Source organism: Netta rufina (genome assembly GCF_964035555.1).
Source record: "Netta rufina genome assembly, chromosome: 17".
Classification (NCBI taxonomy): Eukaryota; Metazoa; Chordata; class Aves; order Anseriformes; family Anatidae; genus Netta; species Netta rufina.
In genome coordinates this window covers 15,763,751-15,788,322 of record NC_140141.1, presented here as the reverse complement: position 1 = coordinate 15,788,322, position 24,572 = coordinate 15,763,751, and the positions used below count along the sequence as shown (strand labels likewise).

At 37.8% G+C, this 24,572-nt stretch overlaps 1 protein-coding gene across 3 annotated transcripts in view; it reads right to left on the bottom strand.

Annotated features, from left to right (window-relative positions):
* Positions 1-24,572, bottom strand: part of ZNRF3 (zinc and ring finger 3) — a 112,351-nt gene that overhangs the window by 68,453 nt on the left and 19,326 nt on the right. The window lies entirely within an intron of this gene.

Sequence of the window (24,572 nt, the reverse complement as noted above, 5' to 3'; positions counted from 1 at the left end):
TAGCTGCAACCCCATTCCAGGTTTTACCCTTAGCCGCTCCTCCCAGGACTTCAAAGGAAAAGTATTTTTGTACAGCCCAGCAAGGAGTGTAAACTGCCCAGCTGCTTCCAAAGCAAGATGATTTAACCCTTAAGTAACCAATATGCTATACCTTCCATGAGGGATGCGTGTGTAAAGAAAATAACTTCACTAGAAATGTAAAAATTACCTTTTGTGTTAATGACTTAACTAAAAAGTAACATACAAATAGTTATCTCCTCCCCTCCTCCCATTTTTTGGTGGGGAAGACAAATGTAGAGAAATTTTGAAAATAAATTTACAATAGTTACACGGTTTCCATAACGTATCAGAATTTAGCTTACATAGCTGCAAGCTCCCATCTCTCGCAATAATGCAAACAGCCAGCTACAAACACCTAAATACCTTCTCAAGTTGAACACTCCAAGAATCCCAGACATTCAGCACTGTGGTGCAAGCCCTAGTAAATTCAATGCCTCCCCTTGGCCTCCCACTTATTCTCACATCAGTGAGAAGCAGGAGGGCTGGCTTCATCACAAAAGAAAACTCAAATAACATTTTGCAGAAAATATTAAAGCAGCCTGGGTGACTTTATGCTGGGAAGCAATTGGAAAGGTATAGGAAGACGCTAAATGCTGTTCTCCTTATTGGAAATTGGGATTGATAAAATGTCCTTCACTGTGTTTGGGGTTGCTCTTGAAGTTTGAGCTTCTATGCTTTGCAATTATTTTCCTGCCATGTGGCACACATAACGGGTGGACCACACCCCACTATTTCTTGTGTTCCCTTAGTTCTCAATTTCGTTTCAGGCCAAGATGGTTCACAGTCATTTGTATACAAATACTTATAACTAGCCTTCCATCCACACAGACTCATAGAAAGGCACTCATCTTTATGTTAACAGGTGATGGGTAAACTTTGATCTCAAACAAGCCACTTCACTTTGTCTCACATCAGCATATTCACTCAGGCATTTCAATTACAGAATATGCAAAAACTATTAGGATTTAATGGATCCAAACTTCTCTTGGTTATTAAAGGACAGTGGTTTCTACTACATGCAAAATTCTTGCTCATGATGAGGCTGTCCATGCTACTTTTCCTGTTACGCTTTCATTCTACACTTTGCTTTTTGTACTGGAGCTTGTTTGACTTTTGGTTTTGTACAATGTTATGGGCAAATTAAAGCAATGCCTTCTTTACTAAGGCACATGTGTACTCAAAACACTCAAAAGCAGGGTAGATGTCAAAGCCTGGTTTGTTGTCAAAGCCTAGTGTCCAACAGAGGGTAGGTTATATTTGTGTTTTGTGTTTGGCCATTTCACTTCTGAAATTTGCTCTCACACATCTAGCTGATACATCAAATAACTACACTGTTACAACATTGAAAATTAAATGCATCCAAGTCAACCCCCAGCTATACCTCCTTGCTATGTCAGTTGTTCTCCTGTATCTGCAGCACAGCAAAGGAGTTCATTGGGATTACGCTGCAGATACATAAAGGATGCAAACCCTTCCTCCAAAGGATGAAACGAACACCATGTGCTGAAGTACGAGCCCCAGTGGTGCGCAGTGGGGGCTGCACTACCTCCAGGAAAGAGATGGCAAAGTGGTTAGAGCACGGCATTTGTATCTTATCATTGTCCATATGGAATACTATTTATTCAAAATGTATTAGGAATAGCTTTAATAATAAGGGTTCAGGACTTGCGAAAGTAAATAATTGCATGCCAGTTAGCTTCCCACATTGCTTTCTGTCTGTTGGTATAAAAATTTCTCTTTTCCTCCCATTTCTTTACAGTAGCCTCTTCTACTCAGATTATAAATTCCCAGGCTCTAAGAGCAGGACAGAATGATCACTAGAGAAGTCAGGGATGTATATCTGAAAAGCATAAGAAATAAAACACAAAGGGGTATGTGGTTGTTAACTGCACACACCTTGGGTGTGCTAAGGAATGAAGTATAGCCGAGTGCCTTTACCCCAGACCCGTGTTTTCTGAATGGCAGCACAGTCTGGAGATATGTTCCTAAAACTATCGGAATCTTAAACATTCAGCCCCATGAGCTGTCTCTCCCAATTCCTAGGGGTACTGAACTAGTCTCCAGTACCACAGAATCAGAGAATCATAGAACAGCTTGGGTTGGAAGAGACCTTAAAAATAATCTAGTTTCAACTCCCTGGCATGGGCAGGGATACCACCCAATAGATCAGGTTGCCCAGGAGTATCACTTCAGTATTTAGTTCAGGGCATTGCTGTAGGTAGACTGGTATCCTAGCACTGTTCTCTGCAGGGGTCCTCACGTTTCATGAGTTCAGAGGATGTCTTTCCCTCCCTGTGGGCTATCAATCTCCTTCCCACGCTCTAGAGGTACAAGCAGCAATATTTGCTGGGGAACACTTAACTCTGAGCAACATCCCTATCTCTCCTGCTTCCCAAATAGAACGTCGAACACAGACACCTCTCTAACTCACTGGTTTACAACCAAACAGATGAACCACGTGGTGTAAAAAGGAGCAAGCAAGAACAAGAAAGAGCCAGAAAATAGACAACTTATCCTGATAATCAGACCTAAGGACTTGCTCTGTTTTTCAGAGTATCTTCGACTCCTTTTTATTCCCGAAGTAACAGCACAGAGGTAAATATACCTAATACAGCCATTTTCCATCTCTCTGCTTTTCACCATGGAGTATGTCTGCAGGTGAGACACTGCTGCTCTTGTTCCTCACAAAGGTATAGAATTACAAAGTTTCTGCCAGCAACGTCCCTTTCTGCATAGATACGGCTTTGTAGTCCAGGTGTGCATTCAATGGCTGTCAACTGAACAGTTTATTCTTCTACTGCATGGCACCTTTCTTCCCTATTTCATTAACCAGTTAGGCATATTTCAGTTTAAATCAATTGAAATGCTAAGCACAGGTCTGGCTATAGATTTGACATTAGAATCCACTTAACCTATTTGGGTATCTACTTTTTTTTTCTCTCTTTTCCTGAGATGAACTCCAAAATTCTTGTCTGACTCAAACTTGCCCTTTAGGTCTGTTTGCACTAGAAAAAAATATGAGTCAGATATGTAAGTTTTCAAAAAAAAAAAAAAAGCTATCACAGGCATGTTTCTATAATAGTTATAATAGTTTCTATAATATGATATGGTCATTTTCTTAAGCACTCTTGAGAAGTAGGCTGTTGAGATTAACATACTTAGTTACAAACCGAGTAAGATGTGGCTAAGCTACATCAATTCAGTGAGACCAACTATAATACATTTTCTAATAACACATCACAGTCTAGGGATTTTGATTCTGTGTTAGCTGCTTTAAAGTGAAAACTGCTGGTATTTGCAATACACTTGTTGAAGTTGACCCAAATATTTCTTTGGGACTTATTTGGGTGGAACTCTTTCAGCTGTTGGAGAGAAATCAGCTTCACTGCTTTTTAGGAAAACATTTGTATGCAAAGGCCTTCAGGAGAAGGATTCATGCTGTGCTATATGCATTTTTTACTCTGCACAGGTTCTGCCCTCCCATTTCTCTTTCCTTCTGGCACTTTTATCTTTCCACCAACAGGTGCTGTGCAGAAAAATGTCAAGTAAGTCCTCAATAATAACATTCTCCTCCAGGAGGCATAAGTGACATTAAAAAGCAGCAATTGCTTTTTTTTTTTTTTTTTTAAGTGCACATTTAAAAAATTACCAAGGCAATACTTTTTTTTTTTTTTTTTTTTTTTTACATAATGCAACATAGCATTCATTGCTACACATATTGCAGCTGAAGTACAAGTTGTTTCAAAAAGTATTGACGAATTCAAGGAGAAGAGGACAATGAAAAGTTATTAAACACAGAATTGTTTCAGGACATTGCTAGGTGCAGCAACTGTTTCAAAAGTTTTCCAAGCCACTGACTGTTAAAAATACCTTCCCCGAACAATTACACTGTTAGCTAAATGTTATGAAGTGCACTGGAATAGACAAATCTTCAATTTTATTCATCATATGACATAATATTTTGGGAAAGATATCATCCTTTCACCCCCAAAATATGAAATCAACTACTTAAGTCTAGCAAACAGTTTTATGGATTTGCCTTTAAACTTCAAATTGGGAAAACAAGAAAAACAGTCATGATCACTGTACTACAAAAGCTCCTAACCGCAGTCCTGGTGCAGAAGACTTGTCACACAGCCCTACTAGCAGAGACAGGCCCCAGATGCATAAAGAGGTCAAACCCAGCATGCTTCAATCATTGCTGAAAACACCCCTTCTCTGTAAATACACTTGCACCAAAGACTTGTATTTGATAAAGAGCAGAAGTCACAGACCCATCACTCTGATGCTCAGAGAATTACTTTTAAGTGGGGGAGCAGGAAAGGAAGTGGGAAGGCTGGTCTCCGAATGTATCCACTGGTCCAGAAAGAAAGGAGTCTCATGCTGAATTCTTAAGTATCAACAAATGCAGGGACAAAGACTATTATAAACACATTAGCCTTCAAAATTCAGCTGTGAATACATCAATTTAAATTCCTGAATCTAAAGCAGCACAAGTCTGAATTATTCCTAAATTGGCAGTTTTATTTCTCTTCATATTTGTCACTCTAAGGTATATACAGTAAGAGACAGATCTTTGCATTAAAATTGCAAATTTATTTATAACAATGGTACCTCTAATCTCCAATATCCAATCTAACTCCTGCACACAAAGGGGGCTGGGAGTTAAGATTTGTCAGAAAACCTACACAAATATTTTCTTCATAAATGGATCTGAGAAGCATATCTTCAGAAAAATGAGAAATACTGTTGCAAGAAGAGAACAACACCTTTCATACTGTTCAGTTACAAGAAGAAACACAAAGAAAAACTTGCATTTTTCTTCAGAAACTTTTCAAAAATAAAATTCATGAACTTTTGGCCAGTTCATGAATAACCATCAGTATTCAAAGCTGATTAGTTTTCTGCTTTTTTTGTTTTCCTTTTTCTTTTAGTTGCCCACAGATTTATCATACAGACTACTGAGATGCAAGAGACTGCATGACTGGATAGTTTCTAGATCTATATCAAAATGGATTTTAATGCAAAGAAAAGATCATGGTTTCAAAGTTAAGAACAGTCAGAACTGAAGATAACCCATAGAATTCTGACCCTTTGTGAACATTCACTATGATAAAGATACTAATTTCTCTTTAATATTTTTCTACAACACCTATCTGTGTATGCAAAATTGACAGACAAAGGAAATAAGGGTTACAAATTTACAGAAGTTTCTTCCTGTAAGAACTTTTTTGACTACAGGTCAAAAAGCTACATCTTGAACAATTGTATGCAAACATGAAACTGGCTAAAGTGTATTCCTAGTGTATCTGAATCACACTACTAAGTAACTTCTTCACAGACCGTCTCTACAAAAGGTGGGTAAGTAACTCATACCAGATCAAAGGAGGTATCAGCCAGTTCCATCTTATTCAGGATTTTGAATTCCAACTGAAAATATTTAATGTTCCAGTTTCTAGACTACTTCAAAACTACTGGTAAATGTTTACAAAAGCTGTGCCATTCACTCACTGACAGCCTGAAGATGCAACACAACAGATAGGAAACCCTAAAATTCTAGTTCTTTCTTCCAAAGACTACCAGGACAGCTTTGGGTAAGTCATTACAGCATTTCTTGTACAGAAAAAACAGAGACAACTCAGTCAAGCTGTATCATGAAAATTTGAATGTCATGCAGTAATGTCTAAGGCTGAATATCACACATGGTACTGAAGATAGATTCTCATGCTCCAAGCATTACCAGTGCTCAAGTACAGGCAGGACAGACTCCAACATATTTGATAATGTCATGAGAAACCACCCATTACCTGGAAGCAGTATTAAGTTTACACAGGCGGTCTTTATGGATGGATTAATTATTATGGGTGAAAAAAAAAAAAACAAAAAAAAAAAACAACGCATATTAACTGTTTTGCACTGGTTACTTAGGCCAGGGGATGAGTTGGGCCCAAAAATGGCATTAGGTCATATTTTGAAAGTTAAAAGATTGATTCAATATTTAATTGTGAGCAAACGCAGCTATGACTATGCCAACAATTTCATTCTGGAAATGTCTTCAATCCAAGCAGCAGCTGGAAATTTTGTATTCCAATTTCAGAAATTTTGTTTGGGCAAATTGGCTGGGGAAGGGGGCAGCTGAACACTTCGTATTACAAGAATTGCTATACAATGAAAGTTAATGACAAACTTTTAGCATGTGATTCTATGATATGTGCTACAAGACTACTGGAGGGCAGAAGTCTATTGTGCTAACATACTACTGTACTGATGCAACTGTTTATGCAGGAGATACCTTCTTTATGCAACACTAGAGCTAAAAGATGTAAATCTTGCTGTAACTTTGAAATGTGCATGCCCAAGTAGCTAACTTTTGGATCTGCTTTATTTGAACTTTAATTCTATCTGTCAAATACATCACTTTGACTTTAAAAATTTATGAAGGGCACAGTACTAATTTGCCTTAATCAAGAAAGGTAACGTCTCTTGATATGAGAAATACCAACCATAGTTTCTCTGCCTGCAACCCATCTGGAATTCAACTTATTTGTGAAATACTGGAACATACCAGAAATAGTCCCATCTGTAAAATCATCACGAAGGATAACCAGGATTCAGCCACCAGTGATTATGCTGCAAACGACATGAACAACAGGGCTGGGCTAAGAATGTTAAGATTCTAGAACACCTTGCCATTCCCCTTCAATGCCCTTTTAGACCTGCTCCATCAGAAAACGCTACAGATAAGACGTTATTTTAAACATGGCACTTAAGGAGCAACACATGTAAGAAATTCTCCCTCTCTTTAATTCCCTCTCACTACACCTCTGTATCAAATAATAATGAGGGCAACTAGCTTGTATCATGTACATCCTCTGTAAGACTAAAAGCATCACATCTCAAAACAAACCAAAGCTTCATTCTTTCCCCTTGCAAACAAAGATCAATTATGTGGAGATTAATTCTGAATTAGAGGTGTACTATCATTTTTTCCTGTTTTCTACTTCAGTGTTCACAGGAAATACTTGGAAATATCTTTCCACAGAACCATGACTTTAAATGTCATGTAACACATCTGACATCAAGGATGTAACACATCCTTGAAACTGTTCTCCAGACATAATACTGCAAACTCTAATACACCTTTGTATCAAGAATTTGTATCAAGAGTTACAGCTTATATTCTCTCAAGTAAACAGAATGTTTGATCAAAAATACCCACGAGTATTGAAGATTGTCAACAGAAGGAGAAAGAAATAAGAAGAAATAAGGCATTTATACTGCCTGCTTACTCATAGAGGGGAAGCATACATAAACTGTCATCTTACACCAGAAACAAGTCTTATTTCAGATGCACTATACAAATTCAATGCGCTATTCAGTGCCGTAACTCCAAAGGAAAGCAAAAGGCAGACACCCGCTATTTATTCACTCCCTTCAAGACTGGGCACTGGACCATTCCATCAGAACACACATCCCTCCATGTCCCCCGCCACCCGTCGCCCAGTATCTACTCAGCTGAAAACATTAAGGGTTCTATTTAAATTGGGTAAAAGACCTCCACCATGGACCTGTTCAAAAAACACCACTGCTGTGGGCTTTCTCCTTCATACAGCCCATTTCAAACTGTATTTTTAGAAGTATATGGCTTGAATACTCCAAGTTTCCATCTTCTCCAGTCTTGCACCAGTTTCATTTTGGGGGTTGGTTTTGATTTATTAATACAAGCTTTATTTTCACATCATGTCACATGCAAAAGAAAGCTAAGGTTGCAATACTCACACAATTTAAACAAACAGTGCACCACTTACATATGGGCAGAAATGTTCTTTAGGTCACTTAGACACATTCTAATAATCCCCTGATAAGGGGAAAAAATTAAGATAGACTTGAGGATATACCAAGTGTTTGCTGCCCTGTGTAAAAGTTGTTTCAGAAACAGTACATGCAAATTCAGATAGCTTTTCAAGAGCAGCAACAGCCCCACCTCTTTTCTGAGAATGACTCATAGAGGACCAAACATGGCTCAGAAGAATAAACCATAGCACAGTTGTAATGCAGAAGGCTACATCTCATTTCTTCTTCACAGTACACTAATCACTATTGTAAGTTTCCCATCTCCCTTTTCTTAGCATCCTATACAATTACCAGTTTTATCATTTTCCCTTTCTTTTCAAACCTTATCCATCAGGGCTCTTGTTATTATGCGTACAGCTGCGGAAATGATAAATCCCAGCCTACAATCACTGAAGGAGCCCCTCTTCAGAAAGCTGTTTCTCCCATCCCCCAGGAAGTGCCAGTTACTTTCACCTGGAGAACAATAAAGTAGGCTTGGAAAAGCTATCTTGATCTCTGGAGGACAGCAGGGGAGCACTGCTTTTTTTGCCAGAATTAGCTGCCAAGTTTTATACAGCTTGAAGTTTATTCACCCACTACCTACCTCAGTAATAGAAATATGATCCTAGAGTATTAACAGAGATACAACTCCCTACCAGCTAAGCACAGACAGCAACAAGCCAACATCAGAAGACATTATTAAGAATATTGTACTACAAAATGCATAATTTAAAAACTATACTTTCTAGCACTTCACATAGGCAGCATACGCTCACCTTTAACAATGGAGAGCATATGTGTTTTTTTTGTTCTAACCCATTTCATTCATCTTGCAATAATTCACCTAGTTCACTGTTAACAGTCATCCCTCATTCTACAAGGACACTTTGCTGTCAGTTTTCTAAATGGACAGTACAAAAAAAAAATTACAGGTACCCATAAAATCCCAATCTAATGGCCCATTCTTCATTGCTTTCAAAATGATTATATGCTTTATATATGTTTAATATATATGATATTAATATAATATGATATCTATCCATATAGATATATATAGAGATGAATAATATATCATATCACATCTATCATATATAAAAATACCTATATAGATAGATACACATATATATCATATATGTAATATTTAATATTAATATATTAATATGATATAATATGATAAATCAAAATGATTATATGATAAGATAGATCCTCTTAAGAACTAAGATGCTGACCAGGAGAAAGAATGAATATGCCTGCACTTTTGACAAAAAAAATAACTGCAAATATAAGAAAACATAAGTAATTTTATTTCTGAAGAGCCTTTCTTTAAAAAAAAACTTGCTATATTCTTCTAGCACTGGCTTAATTTTGGATATGTAAAGAAAGCCATCCCCTCCTCTCTGATGCAGAGGGTGTGGTGATTTGCACAAACTGCAAAGAAAAAAAGTAAATTCATTTTTAGATTCTCTTTCAAACCAAGAGATGCTATTCTGCACTGAGAAGTGGAGAACTATATTTGGGCATGGATATGCCACATTACCGTGCTGATACAAAGATTAAATTCTTCTACCATACAGTTCATGAGCCATTCCTTAGAGCAAGGCAGGCCTAACTACCACAGCCTCTGAAGGCAGAAAAATTGCTACAGGGTATTCTCCAGCTGTTCAGTTTTTACAGCTCGTTATACACCCAGTGATTGCTTTAGGACCTCTCTCTTCTAACGATTGTTCATCTTCTCTATATTATAATGAGCGTCTTGTTATTTTCTTTCTGGCAAGAATGCTATAAAAAAGTGAAGTTTCCTTCCCCACAAGCTTCCCTTGACGGATATACTACTTCTCTCAACCTTTCCTAACTGACCAGCTAGTTCTAATCTAGGTCTGAATTCTGTCTTCTTAAGAGTGTGATCAGCATTAATCTCCTGTATATACAGTATCAATTGATATATTTTGTTTTGAAGAATGCAGCATATTTATTGGGAATATGTTAATAGTAACTAGATTTCAAGATTCAGCAGCACTTGGATAGTACAGCTGCTAAAACATATCCTTCAGTTTCCCAGGAAGAGCAACTGTGTTCACCTCTGGGGCCCCCAGCACAAGAAGGACTTGTACCTATTAGAATGAGTCCAAAGGAGGCCACAAAGATGATTGAGGAGCTGGAGCACCTCTCCTATGAGGACAGGCTGAGAGAGTTGGGGTTGTTCAGCCTGGAGAAGAAAAGGTTCTGGGGAGACCTTACAGTGGCCTGCCAGTATCTAAAGGGGGCTACAGGCAAGCTGGGGAGGGACTTTGTGTCAAGGAGCAAAGTGCTAGGACAAGGAGTAATGGCTTTAAACTAACAAAGGGTAGATTTAGATTAGATACAAGGAAGAAATTCTTTACTCAGACGGTGGTGAGGCACTGGGACAGGTTGTGGATGCCCCATCCCTAGAAGTGTTCAAGGCCAGGCTGGATGGAGCTTTGAGCAACCTGATCTAGTGGGAGGTGTCCCTGCCCACGGCAGGGGGGTTGGAATTAGGTGATCTTTAAGGTTCCTTCCAACCCAAACCATTCTATGATTCTATGAACCTAACCCAGCAAAGATCTTTATATAGGAGGTTATTAACTAGCAATATCTTTATCAGCAACAGTATGTCATATTGCTTACATAGGGAGCAAATACTTTCCTAGCTTCACCAGTTCCAATTCAAAGAGACCAACTATAACTTAGGACACTGAAATAGGCTGCCCAGAAAAGCTGTGGATCATACGAGATCATCACAGGAGATGCTCAACCTTCATGAGATGGAGGTAACTCCTAAAGTAGAAGAATTTTCCGAAGTCCATTCCTTCTCTAAACATAACAGGTTACAACCATTTGAATAACCTGAGAAAAAAACTATTATAAAGCTGTGGACTCATTGGCTCAGCCACAGGGGCTCCAGCTACTGCTTGCATATGTGTTCATCAATGGCTTCAGATCATGAAACATCCCTAAAAATACAGTCACTAGAGAAGCAGATTTGGAAACTGGAGGAACAATTAAACAATTAGAACACAAACTTCTCATTTGTGCCAATAGTTAAATATGGATGCTGATAGGACCAAGGTCTCTGCTGTGAGCACAGTAACGATTCTTCCCCAACATAACTTCTTTACCATGAAAGCTGCACCTTGAGACATTGTGGTCACAAGTACAGCACTCCTCTACAGAACACTGTGTTAGTGTAAGAATTCATTTAAGTCCATCCAGCTGCTGAACACTTGATACTGTTCCAAATCACTTTTGAAAAGGGCAGAAAAGAGTAAGGAAAAGCAGACTTTTTACACAGAGAAGACCATTTCTTCCCCCCTCCTTTGTATCATGGGATATTCATATGTCAGAAGCCCTAGGAGCATTTGGGCCCTTTTAGCAATTTTTCCTCTGGTCTTGATGATGTCAGGCAAGATTGCTCAGCAGAAAGAAGGGACCAGCAGGCCCTGGAACAAGGACGAGGAGACATCTGTCTCAGTTACAGAACATTGATAATGATGCTGGTTGTGACACAGGACCACATGAAGAGGAAGCAAGCTCTATCAAGAGGAGTTCACTCATTTGAAAAAGAGGTATTAATGTAATCTGAGTTACTACCACAAAACCAGGTTTTATAGTCCCAAAGTTCTTTCCAGAGATGTGAGCTCAAGTAAGAAGAGAATCACTAGAAAAGAAAATGCGGTGGCTTCAGGCTGACATTTTACTTTTCAAATGGGGAAGGGGAAGAGTAAGCATATAACATGCTAACCTTTCAGTTCATGGATGGCAACTTACAGTATAGCAGCTCAACTTCCTTTGTTGAGGTAATCATTCTGCAACAGGTTGTACAAAAGAAAGCTTGTGAAAAAAAGCAGGTAAGTGCACAGATATGTCAATGGCAGTCACCAGCCCTGAAAACTGATCTTAAACCAACAACAGTAAAGAAATCACAGGAATTAAAAATCTTGCTCTACAAAGCTAAAAATCAGAAGTTTTTTGTTTGTTTGGTTGGTTGGTTGGTTGGTTATTTTTTTTTTAATTTGACTTGCAGTTTCATCCTAGTATTAGATACAGGTTGTTATTAATTTCCAAGTTGAGAAGTGACAAGGAAGAAAATATCCCTTTCTCCTTTCTACTGTCCTTTTAACTGAAATTTTGGTACTGGGTTATTTGGAATGGGAAGGGACATACTTCAAAAATTCCTGAGAAACTTACTTCAAAAGAAGCTCTACTTACAGCCTTGAAGAAGCATACTAGTTTTTTTAATTACAATGCATCTTTTGTTGACAAAGATACTTGAAAGTTAAAACTTCAGGTGGCAATGAAGTTCCTGTTTGAATCACAATCTTGGTATTACTGCTCATTCCTAAGTGACATAAGTTTAGAGCTGTTTCTTCAATCTTAGTAAGTGCTTTTTTTGGATAAAAGTATCCTTTCTAAGTTATGTAAGCATCCAAAAATGTCTTTTAAGAAGTTACCAAATCTAGACTCAAAGTAATATGTAAATTCTACATGAACTGTAAAGCCTCAAAAAAACTACCCAAATACTCAGGGTATTTTTCTATTTTCTCAGGAAAATGTTGCAGAGCTGGTTAAAAATCTCACATGTGCCATACACAGCTTGCATTTTGTTTCTTTTGTACTCTATAATTCTTTTTGACTACAATAGTACCATATGCCAGAGGTAGGAGGGAGGTCCAGCTTTTTTACAGCTTTACCAAAGCTCTACCAAAACCAAACTAAAACTAAACTGTGATCTCTGGATAAATCCTTCTCAGACACAAAAGCACTGAATATTTTAGTACTTCAGAAATTTTCCTGTCTCACAAGACATAAAAATGAAGTGACAATCACATCCATGCATCTCTAGATGCAAGCACTGAAAATTGTATTGCAGCAGCCACATAATTTAGACAAGGACTTCGTACCAGCATTAGTAGAATGCACACACATGACACTGACTTTCTGAAGACACTACACATCTGCTTCACTTTCTAAATAGCTCTTCCCTTAAAATTAACCATGAAAAAGTAGTATTTAGATGCCATAGGCAATTTGTTTTGTTCTGTTTCTTCTAGAAGAAGCAATACCAAGATCTTTGCCCAGTTTTGTATGTTAGTAAAGTTCAGTTTATCATTATATTTTAGAAATTCCACGTTAGTAAGTTACAAGTCTTTTTTCCCCACAGAATTTCCCCAACAAAACACATTACTCTCTGAGCAAACTATTTGCATCAAATAAACATGCAGGCAGTGTGGATAATCAAGTACTCTTCTCCTGTGCTTGATTCTTGTCACTATTTAGCTATGTAGGCAGTGACATAATTGATTTCATTTTCTGAACTAGAATAGGCTGTACCAACAAAGAGCTTCTATAGCAGGAACGTCTAAATTTATGAACTTTTTTTTTCACCGTAGATATTGCTTTAAAACAAGTTACTATCAAAAAGGTGGAAAGACATAATATCTACATGAAAAATCTGCTACTTAAATAACTGAGTTCCCAATTAGGCATATGAGAAGAAAATTCTAATTAGGAGACCATCATATGACACAAAACACAGTGAAGTTCACAAAAATAGCAAGGCACAGCACAGCAAAATACAGAAAATGGAAAAGTTCTAGGAAAAACAAAACAAAACAAAGCTTTGTTTTCCCTTCTAACTCAGGATATTCTACAATTCTGTGATTTTATTCTAGGATTCCACGTCCCAGTTGACCATGACAAGGTTTTCTCTGGGATAAGGCAGTCTACACGAGATCCACAACAGAAAGTTGGGAGGATAAAGTAGAACAGAAACGTCACAGAAAAAGGAAGAAAAAGTTTACTTTAAAAGCTAGTCTGGGGAAACACTTTCATATGACATACAATTCCTCCTCTGCCATAAACAAGGCAAAGATTCAAACCACAATCAGGCCTTTCTACAACACCAAAACTGCTAAAAGTGGCAAAACAAACCCACCATGTTTCCATTTTTGAGAGGACCTACAGTGCCAGCTCTGACAGAGATACCTCCTGGTCTGCATGGGTGCTGGAAGGCCTAGAATTAGAGACAGTATGTCCAGCAAGCTACTGAGGCAAAAAAAGAAAAAGCTGCAAAGTCAAAAAATTAGTTGATAGCTGATTTAATGGATATCTTTATTAAGATTCCTGCCTGAGTTTGATCAGAGTTTCATGCAAGTCAAAGATGAGTGGAATTGTTAGTTTTTAGAAAACTGGCAAATTCCAATTAAAACTTTGTTTCCATAATTTCTGATCGGTTCCCACTGAGAGCCTAACCCCAAAGTTTCAGTTCCTCTTTAAACCACTAACCACAAGCTAATCTGAAAGCTCCTTCCTTGGGGTATCTAAGAGACACCTCTGCATTCCTGAGAGGGCTCATGATGACTGACTCCAACAGCTCCCAGGTCTGATCCCTTGTGGATACACGAATGTTCCCAGAGACAAGGGGAGAAGGCTGCATGATAACTGCATTTTGCTTAAGTTTTATTTTTCTAAATCTGTCTCTTCCACAATGCAAGTATTTGTACTTTGTTTCAAACAAGAAGCTAAAAGGCAGCAACTGGACTACCCCAAAACTGCAAAGAGTTGAAGGGAAATCAAGTGGCTCCTCCCCCACATAAGCAGTATTTTTGTAACATAAAACTACTCAGATGAGTGCAAATCCAAAAGAGACCCGAGAGTAAACAGAGGGAATGAAAGTTTGTTATGTGAGGAGGAACTTCTGCTCCAGTTAAAAAGAATACATACTGCAGTGATCTGAAGCTTCCTATAAATATTTGAGCACATCAAAGCCGGTCCTGTTAAATTAAAAATGCTGTCACACAGATAGGAACTAGCCTCTAGCACTGCCAGCTTCAACATGTGAGCCTCTGATCTGAGAAGCAGAGGCTCAGCTCTTCAAGAAATTTTGTTCACCATAAGAAGAAAAAAAAAAAAAAAGTGAACCAGCAGTTGAGTTAGTTGAGTTTAATAAGGATATTAAATACCTTATGAGTGAGCTAATTAGAACTTAACTCTTTCAGAACAGTCCTCTTGCTGACAAGGACGGTAGTTTCTTCCCATATTACGTGCACAGTTGGAGTGTGTCTCTAGCCTTCAGCCACACTCCTATCCAAGCCCTGGAAACAAATACTTGTGCAGTCTTAAAATATATATAAGATTTTCCTGGTTTCAACTTTGCGTAACTTTACTTTAATCATATTGCATACATCACACATACACACACACGAGCAAACATATCAGCTGACTCTTCCACATCAGGGTTCTATACTTAATACTAAAGCTGTCTGAAAGACTTCAGATCTCCTGGACCTTCCCATGGTTGTCTGAAGATGGCAAAAAGGGTAGACAAAAGAAGACCAGATCTCTTTCTTTGACTTCTGTTATTTGGAGAGACTTAGCTCCCAGAGTTAACTGAATATACACAGAATACACATGGTTGATAAATTTATCCCAATGACCCACTGCAACCCCCTATAGAAACATCTCTGTAAATTCCATGTATCAAAACCTAAAAAGAGATCACTGAAAGTTATAAATGTGGTGGGGAAGGAGGAGCTCTGACAACACAGTTTTCTCAAATAAGCAAAAGACTGAGAATTTTTTCACATCAACTACTCTGCAATGTTTTTCCCTCAGACACAGTCTTGAGATGCAAAAGATACTATCATTTAAACAGACAAAACACAGCCAGCTCCCAAACAGGGAATACCTTGCCTCTGAGTAAAAAGAGGTCTATAGTCCTTGGCTCCTGTTAAGTACTAAACTCAACAGCATTCTCTGGCTCTGTTTCACAGGTTCATTTCTCAGCTCTCAGCTTTGCTACACACCATTCAGGATGTCTGCCAGCTTGGCATTCAGACCTTAAGGTGTTCATTTACCCTTTACCATCAGAGCATGCTAGACAGCATGTGCTCTAAAAGTCTTCTAAATAAATACAAAACACATATGGGAAAGTATGCTGGACAATTGTAAAGTACAACACTGGAATGGGAACCAATATGCTTTCCTGTTACAGAGTATATACCATCAATGGGCTTTAGATGCTGCCTTACAAGAAATGCCAATCTGCTTGAGAAAAGGCAGCAACTGCTACATTAAGTATCCCAACCACTATCTTTATCTCCAAAATCAGCAAGAACAGATAAAATTTCAGTGGAGAAGGAACAGAGAGCTTTAGTGTGCACAACTAGCACACTATATATAACTATATATATATAATAATGACATTTCTTCTAGGAGCTACAGATATCATCATCATTATATTATTACTACTACTACTACTACTATTTAGGTAGAACCTGTCAGGGCTTAATTGCAACTGCCACCATATAGCCAGGCCCAAAGAAATAAATCTTCAAGGGCAGTCTCTGCAGAAAATAAGTAAATAAATCACAGCCTTTAAAATAGATTCTTCTCCATGAACTACAGCCTTTCAGGAGAATTGACCCATCGGTATATAAAAAGAAACAGAATAATATCTATAATTCCAAGTCAGTTTTCCAGATCTACACTTCTCTTAATCTGTCACCAAAGTGGACTGTCCAGTTCCAAAGGTGAATTCATTGAAAAGTGTGGCTGGAGTCTCTGCTGTGTTGGGGGGGAGGGGAGGAGAGAGAAATAAAGGAGAAGGATTTTTCCCACCCAAAATTAATACACTTTTTGTTTTTTAAAGCAGGAAAGCATCAAAAGGCTTAAATTAGGAAACAGATGTTGGCAGAAACTGCACAAACTAGGGTCTTTCCTGAATAAAAAGCAACTTTTAAATGCTTCTGATTGTAGTGTTGCAAAAGTTGCTTACCAAGCACATGCAATAAATTCACAGCAGGAGACACATACTTGCAACATGCACGCCTATACAGATAATTAAACAGTTGTACTCAAATCATGACTGCAGATTCTAAAATATGCCCCTTACTTCCTTGTCAGGAGAGTCACTTCCTCACTGATTCTTCAGCTTGCTTGACTACTAAGGATGATACAAAATGATAAAACAGCTTAAGCTCAAGAAAACGAAAAATAAGTTTAAGCTGGCCAGCAGCTTTAGAAAACAACAAAAATCCTTGCATCAATATACAGAGTAACATGCGTCTGGGAAGCCTGGAGTGTCTGCACATATTAAGCTGCATGTTTAAGGGTGTATTTGTGTCTGGAACATAACAGGCACCTAATCAACCTTTGTAAACTGGCTTTTCATCTTAAAGCCAAATGCAACAACAAAAGTCTTTTAAAGCACCATGAAAATGAAATGAAAAAAATGAATGATTGCAGTTCATCACCGTGAGGAGGACACTCTAAGACACCAGAACCCTATTTTCTAAGCACTTCTAGCCAATCCTACCATAAACATAATTTCACCGATGGTGTAAGTACAGTAAAGAACAAATTTTGATAGTCTACATGGTATCCTAAAGATCACACTTCCCTGGTCATTTCTGGTTCAAGTATCAAGCAGTCAAGAAAAATGCAGAAAAATGATTTATTTATTTTTTAACTTAAATCTTGTGTCGCTGTTATAACAATTTCAAAACATGTTTTTGTTTAAAAATAATCTCTTTTTCCTTTGCCTATCTTCTTTAATTTGAAGGGCCCTCCATTCAAGTCAGGAAACACAAGAAATGAGGCCAAGCATTCAACTTGCATTCATTCTGTTTTCATATGTAGGCACAAAAACCTCTGATCTGACCACATGTGTATACTGAAGTGAAGATGCCCAAAAGAAGAGATAATATGTACAAGTTAATATTTAACACATCCTAAATGGAGCACTTTTAATATATTAAGTATTAATGCAAATACACACACCACTTACATAACTGGCTAAAGAAATCTCACAGATACAGGAGATTACCGCCTCCAGATGTTACCTTTCCTTAACCTATAAGATGCTGGCCTCTTGGAAGCATTCACACATTGAAAAACTATGTTTATGAAAGTTATTTTGGTCCAGAGTGGCCTCACTTTGAAATTCCAAAACATGGACTAGAGAACTGTAATAAAAAAGGGAGCATTTTTAAATACATGCTCCACCACAAGATGGTATAAACTGGAAGAAAATTACTATGTATGCTAATCAATGGTTTTATACAACTACTCAAAACTTTCCTATAAGATCTGCTTAGAGAAAAGCTGCCTGCATTTCTTTCTTACCAAGTTATGCCACACCAAATCATGACTTCTACATACTTCATCCAGAAAAAATTCAGAAGCCCTTCACTAGATAAAGCAATTAAAACAAAATTACCCTGTCTCATAATCACATCCACCAGTGGTGTGCTCAGAGAGAGCATGTGCCAATTCTATCCGTGGGGCATGGCCGGCCACAAGTGTTGGTAACACTACGAAGCAGGCTGTAATTACATCTAAACCATTATATTCACATACATACAGTCTTAACATAAATACATATAAATGAAAAAGGTTCTCCAAAAGGCTCTATGTTTAACAATTTTTGAATGTCTCTCCTCTTTGGGATTTCTTCTTAGCTCCACCTCCCAGATGAGCAACAAGAGTACATCGAAGAGGAAGCAATCAGCAGTCTGACAACTAGCACAAATTTCACAACAATGCAGACCTTAAAAGACTGTGAAGAGGTTTAACTAAACTTACGAGCTATGCTGAAAAAGTTACCTGAACTACCACAAATGACATTTTCCTCCATTATATTCCCCACCTTTTTCTAGAAATTAACAGAAATTGTACTAGTTGACCTGAGTTCAGGATCCAGTGTTGTAAGCTTTCCGCTTGTATTTACTTTCTTAACTTACTTCATTCTTATTCCTCTAGATAGGAATAAGAAATTTTTATATAAGCAATTTTTACACAAGCAATATTTTTTGTACAATAAGCAATTTTTACATAAGCAATTTTTGCTCTTTCCATTGTACCTTTTTCGCTGTACTTTGATACCTTTTACCTCATTTTCTTATACGGTGTCTCCTACCTTGCCCTCAAGTGACTGTCTCAGCCTCAAATGCTGACAAGGCTCTGGTAGAAGGATTGAAGTATTGCCATAACTCTGAGCCACTACAGACACTTCCTCCAGAAACAGCAATTCACCACTGAATTTGGTACCTTGTATTTTGGACAACCCTTCCCCCTGTAGCAATGCTTAGAAACATTTATTTATTATTGTCTTAGACTCATTGAGAAACGGTTTTCACTGGTACCCTTATGCTCCAAGCTCTAATGAATTATATGTGTAAAGATTTTAAGTTCAAAGTTTTTAACTAGGTAAATACAATTTGTCGGCCCTTAAAACTCTATCATAATTTTGCCCTTATACTATTTTCATAAGGTGATTCTTTCTGTGGAAGTTATGAAAGCAGGTTAGAAACTGTCCAATGGATGAAGAGAGCACGATGTGCACACAAGTTTTAAACAGCCAGATGTCCCTTTTCAGCATGGTCTTTGAGCCTTGCCTCTTACATTCTCTTAATGTTGCAGTATACCTTAATAGGACATTCCAAGTACAAGACTCTCAAAGCAGAACGCTGTAGCTGCAAGTAGACATAATGCAACAGCAGAAAGCTAGCACAGGAGTTATCGTGCACTTTTATCCCCATTCCAAGAGACATCTTGGATATTGCAATACTGAGGAGTTAATAAATACAATGATCCTTCTTTATAATACTGTGTTCAGAAGCCAAGGAGAAAGCAAACCTCTTGTAAATTAAAAGCAGCAATGATATAACTCAGTTGGAGCTCACAGCGTGAGGACAGTGCACAGTATCAAGACACAACAGTGTAAGAGAACAAGAAACCTACGCAAAACACTTTGATGGGCTGTCTTCAGCTCTCCCCAAGTACTACGGTGCACCACAGTATGTGATGGACTAAAGCATGATGGAAACTTAAAAGGAGGAGTGGGAGGAGGGAACAGAGGTAAGGATGGAAACAGTGAAACAGCCAGGCTAATCTAATCTGAATCAAGCCCACTACAATACCTTTACTTCAAGCAAACTGCTGTTGCGTTACACACTCTAAAGGCTACCCAGGTGCCAAAACTGTGCATATCTTTACCTCAACAATTGCCTATTTTAAATGTGAATTATGCTTCCTTTATCATCTTAGCCTTCTCCTGCAGAACACTTAGTAGCACCTGTAGTTACTCATTCCATTCACACACAAAAAATGCCTTCCTTTCACAGCACGGAACTTAACAGGTAGTGATATGGACCTAAAAGCAGCCACACAACTCTGGGCGTAGGCAATCTTCGTTCTTCTGTTCAACTACTGAAGAATAAGCACCAACCAAGCTCAGATGAGGCACAGAACACAGCAGAAACTGCAGCAGAAGTAGCATAAGGTCCAGAGCATTAAACCTGCATTTTTAATCTTTTATTCACCTATCAGCACTCTTCCAAAACAGAGAGAGATTACAAGCCCTGCCAACTCAGAGAACAATTTGAAACCTCCAGTTCAGGCTTCAAAACTATTTATACGTTTTAAAGAACTGAGATTTTAGAAAATATACAAATAGAACTGGCAAAATATTTTGCTATTCCAAGCATGTAGCAAGGCTGTAGTATAGAAGAGTTTTGTTTCCACAAGCTGGATAACTCAAGTTAAGACTTAGGCGCCAAGATTAAGTAGTTAGTACACTGTACTAAGGTACAATGATAACCAGAAAACAAAAGGAAACCGAAGCTTAGATTAGACAAGGTTTCTAAAAAGGTTTTTTCCACAAAACAGCAAGGCAACAAACATAGAAATTATTCGCTGCTCTGCGTACATAGCAACAGACACATGCCTGATGCTGTTACAAACAAAAAGGAGGTGGAATTAAATTACCTTTATTTAAAATAATAAAAAATAAATAAAACAGAAAACAAGTACTATGGAAGCTCAGACATTTATTTACTTATTTATAAAGACAGAAGCAATTAAGTCTCTTCCATCCGTGATTCAGCCTAATTACCTGTTTAAAGTTAACTCCTTAACTTTGGTCAGGCCTTCAGAATGGTGATGGGACTCACAGTTGTGTCTGAAAGAAGTTCAAATGACAAGCTCAAGCAGGATAGTGTTCACATTAAATGGCTTTTCAGACATTGTCATGGACATCTCATTTGCCTTGTAGCATATGCCCAGTGAGAGGATTTGTTCACAACATCAAAGACTAAGATCAGAGAGAACAAAATCCATAACCTACTCCAGCTTCACATACAAGACAAAACAGAAACATGCTAGGTCTTCCCTCTGTGTACCAAAATAGAGAAACACAGTAAATGCTCAACAGCCTTTTCCCTCATCCTATTCTAAGTATCCACAGAGTGTCAGTTATTTAGGTCAGAAAGAGCGCCACATTTCAACGACTGCTCAACTCCAACATACTCCTCTCCAAAGACATGATGGCAATGCAAACCTGAGCCTTCCAAACAGGTACCAGGAAATTGGTTTTATCAGATAAATATATTATCCTTGATATCCCTAGGACCGTTACTGGAAGCCAGTGCTTTACATTTAAGGTATGAGAACTAACATAAAACCAATCACTGTTGTCTTCATATTCTAAGAGCATAACTAGCAAAGAAAACATCCAACAAGGTGGTGACTCAAAGCCACAAATAATTCCACTTCCTCAGTTTGAATGGGCTTCAGGCAGTCAACTCAAGCGAGAAGAAAGAAACTTAACCTGCCTGCTCACAAAATAGAACAAAATAATAATGATTTTTTTGTGTTGTTTTCTATTCTCAAAGGACACAAGCATTTCCTTGATTCAGTCTCCTGTGATTGTTGCCAGACTTCTACATATCCACACAGTTATCTCAAGTCACTGTTTTCGACACTGTTAAAAAACACTGCTGATACTTTGGAGTGAAAAGCCTACCTGGCAATTTAGCAATTTTTGCATTTTGAGAAAACAGATGAAAGATCAAAAGTTATTCAAGTAAATAGGGGGTGAGAGGCACAGTGGAGAAAGGAACACACAGGCACATGATGTTACAGTCCAGTTCTAAGCTTCCCCATCTTCTGCAACTGGAAGAAGATGGGCAGTGGCACTGCTATAAAGAACGACTGCAAGAAGTTCAGAAATGCCCCACGTCTGTTTTCTTTCTGGAGCTTAAAGCTCAGAGCTATGCTTGTTCTCTTTAAACTGTTAACTTTGGAGCACAAAAAATATAAGCAACTGGAGATTATGTAATCCATATGTCACTTCTGTTCAATGGCTACCTGAAGTTCATTATTCCCCTACTGACGCTTCCAAGCAGAAACAATTCAACCAGAACCCAAACTTTTATCACACATGAAAAACCATGAATAATATTCCTAAATCTTTCCTCCATACTGCTTCTCTTTAAAAAATGTATGTATTGGTAAACCATCTATACGACTGTATTCAGCAGCATACCTAAGGAAGTAGTAGCAAAAAGAAAGACTTAAGAGAATTAACAACAATGAATGTATATAATTTTTAATAACCCAGAATTTTTTATGCAATCCAAAACAAAGACTAAGTCCAATCCACTTTTCCCAGCACCTCACCTGACCAGTATCATCATAACAATTTTGCAAGAAACAAGGCATTTGATGTTCCACACCTTAGCTACCTGACAGAACAAGCAACTGGAACAGTACCTTGCCCAGTACAAGCAGAATTGAGATATATAATCCCTCTCCAGGCAAAAGAGGCACTGCTAGTCAAATCAGTGATGCCTACTGTCCTAGCACTATAAGTCTGTGGTCATGTAGCATCCAGTTTGACACAGAACTGCAACTGAGCTTCTGGTCAGAGTGCTGCAAGAAGTCTCAACTGTAAGGACTTCATTGGTCATAATTTCATTTTAGAGGTTTCAACAAAGTCTTGTTTTCCCAATCACTCTCTAATCAGAAGTTTTCAGTTTCCAGTCTCAACCATACTAATGCCAGGATGCTGCCCCAAGAAACACAACATATTCCAGTATGCCAGATACCACTGGGACAGTTAGACTTTTGAGCAGTTTAAGGACCAGCTGACACAGCAACCTAGGGATGATTTTGCCGAATACAAACTGTGGCCACATTAAAGAAAGCATATGAACATTTCATCTCTCTGAAGAGTTATTCTGGTAGACACTTGACCCTAATAAGACTTGGTCATAATAACATGAGAAACAATATAATAGCATACCACTGCTGGATAGGAATCTGACCAATAACCAGTTTAAGAGTGAATGTGTGACCTATCAAAAGCAGAAAGTGCACTGTTTTTTAATTTTTTGTTGTTGTTGTTCAGAGACTTTCAACACCAATGAGTAATTGATGCTATTAACATAAACAAAAGTAAGTCTTTGTGTAGTCCAAAAACCACAATTGCTTTGATTCATTCTTTAATGCGTGCCCGATTTTCAAGAATTTCTAAAATTTCATTTTAATGAAAAACACATTTTGAAAGAGCCATGTGCATTGACAAAATGGTTGGGGCCAAGAGACGCTCTTTGACTGATGTACCACTGCTGAACAGGTTCTTAATACCATGAGCTGCATGATCCCTTTCTAAATGTCACAGTGAGCTTTAAATGATGAACCAAACCAGCAGATTCATACAGTTTCATAAATATACAGCCCATATGAAAAGCAGAGGCAAGACAACATTGTGAAAATGTATGTGAGTTTTGGCTCTGAAAAATTGACTTTCAGGAGATGAAGGAAGCTTGACACTGACAAGGATGCAATGTGTAATCTAAAACATCAGTGGTGAAAATGCAACTGATAGTATTTAGTCTAGCTGCTCTGGAGCAATGTCTGACGTTTTCTCTTCTCCAAAACACAACTAGCATACCCCGTGGCTCAGAAAAAAACAACAACAACAAAAAAATAGGCTGTACATGATATGTTATCTACCAAATGTACAGATGAACAAGCAAAACAGTTTATTGAGTGGTAAATGACTGTAAAAGATTTGCCACATAATTTGGTATATCTTTTTAGTCTTTCCTATTTTGGAGGCTGTCTATTCAGGCATTAGAGGAAGCAGATGGTTGATGTTACACATAACAAGCCTACAAAACTCCACTTAATACATCTCCTTAAAGTTATTCAAACCTGAGTCTTGAACAAAGAGTGTATTTTTTTTCTCCACTTTCACCTACAATCTCAAGAAAAGTATGACCTCAGTAAACAGCTTCTGTTCTATTCTTAACACCAACACCTGACGCATAGTGAAACTTTAGTGTCTCTTGCTTTCCCCAAAGTTACAGAGTTGAGTCTAACACATATTGTTTTATAATGTACCAAAAGGAAAGAAAATGTCAGTATCGGCTTCAACCCCTAGTGGCATTACCTTTTTTAAAATGTCAGAAACATACATTAATTGTTCCATCCCTGTTTTCTCTGGAAGGATAAATAAAAATGCTTATCAGCAGCTTGTCCACAACTCTTTTGCCTGAAGTGAATTTTTACAACAAAGCCTCCTGGTTGAAACTATTTTGAAATTACACGCGCTAAAAATCAGAATTCTTTACATCAAAAGAAGAATAAAAGCGGTTTTTTTTGAGACTCACATATTTGCGGTTTTAGCATTTTACTAGTTTTTAGAGCTTACTAGCCACTAGATTTTTTTTTTAATTATACACACACACACATACACATGTATGTATGCATACATATACAGAACTCCGCAACTGTTAATACGGACTGCTACTAGCAATTGCTTAACAGTCAAACTTATTAAAACACCATTTAAGTCATTTTTCTTTACTTAGCCA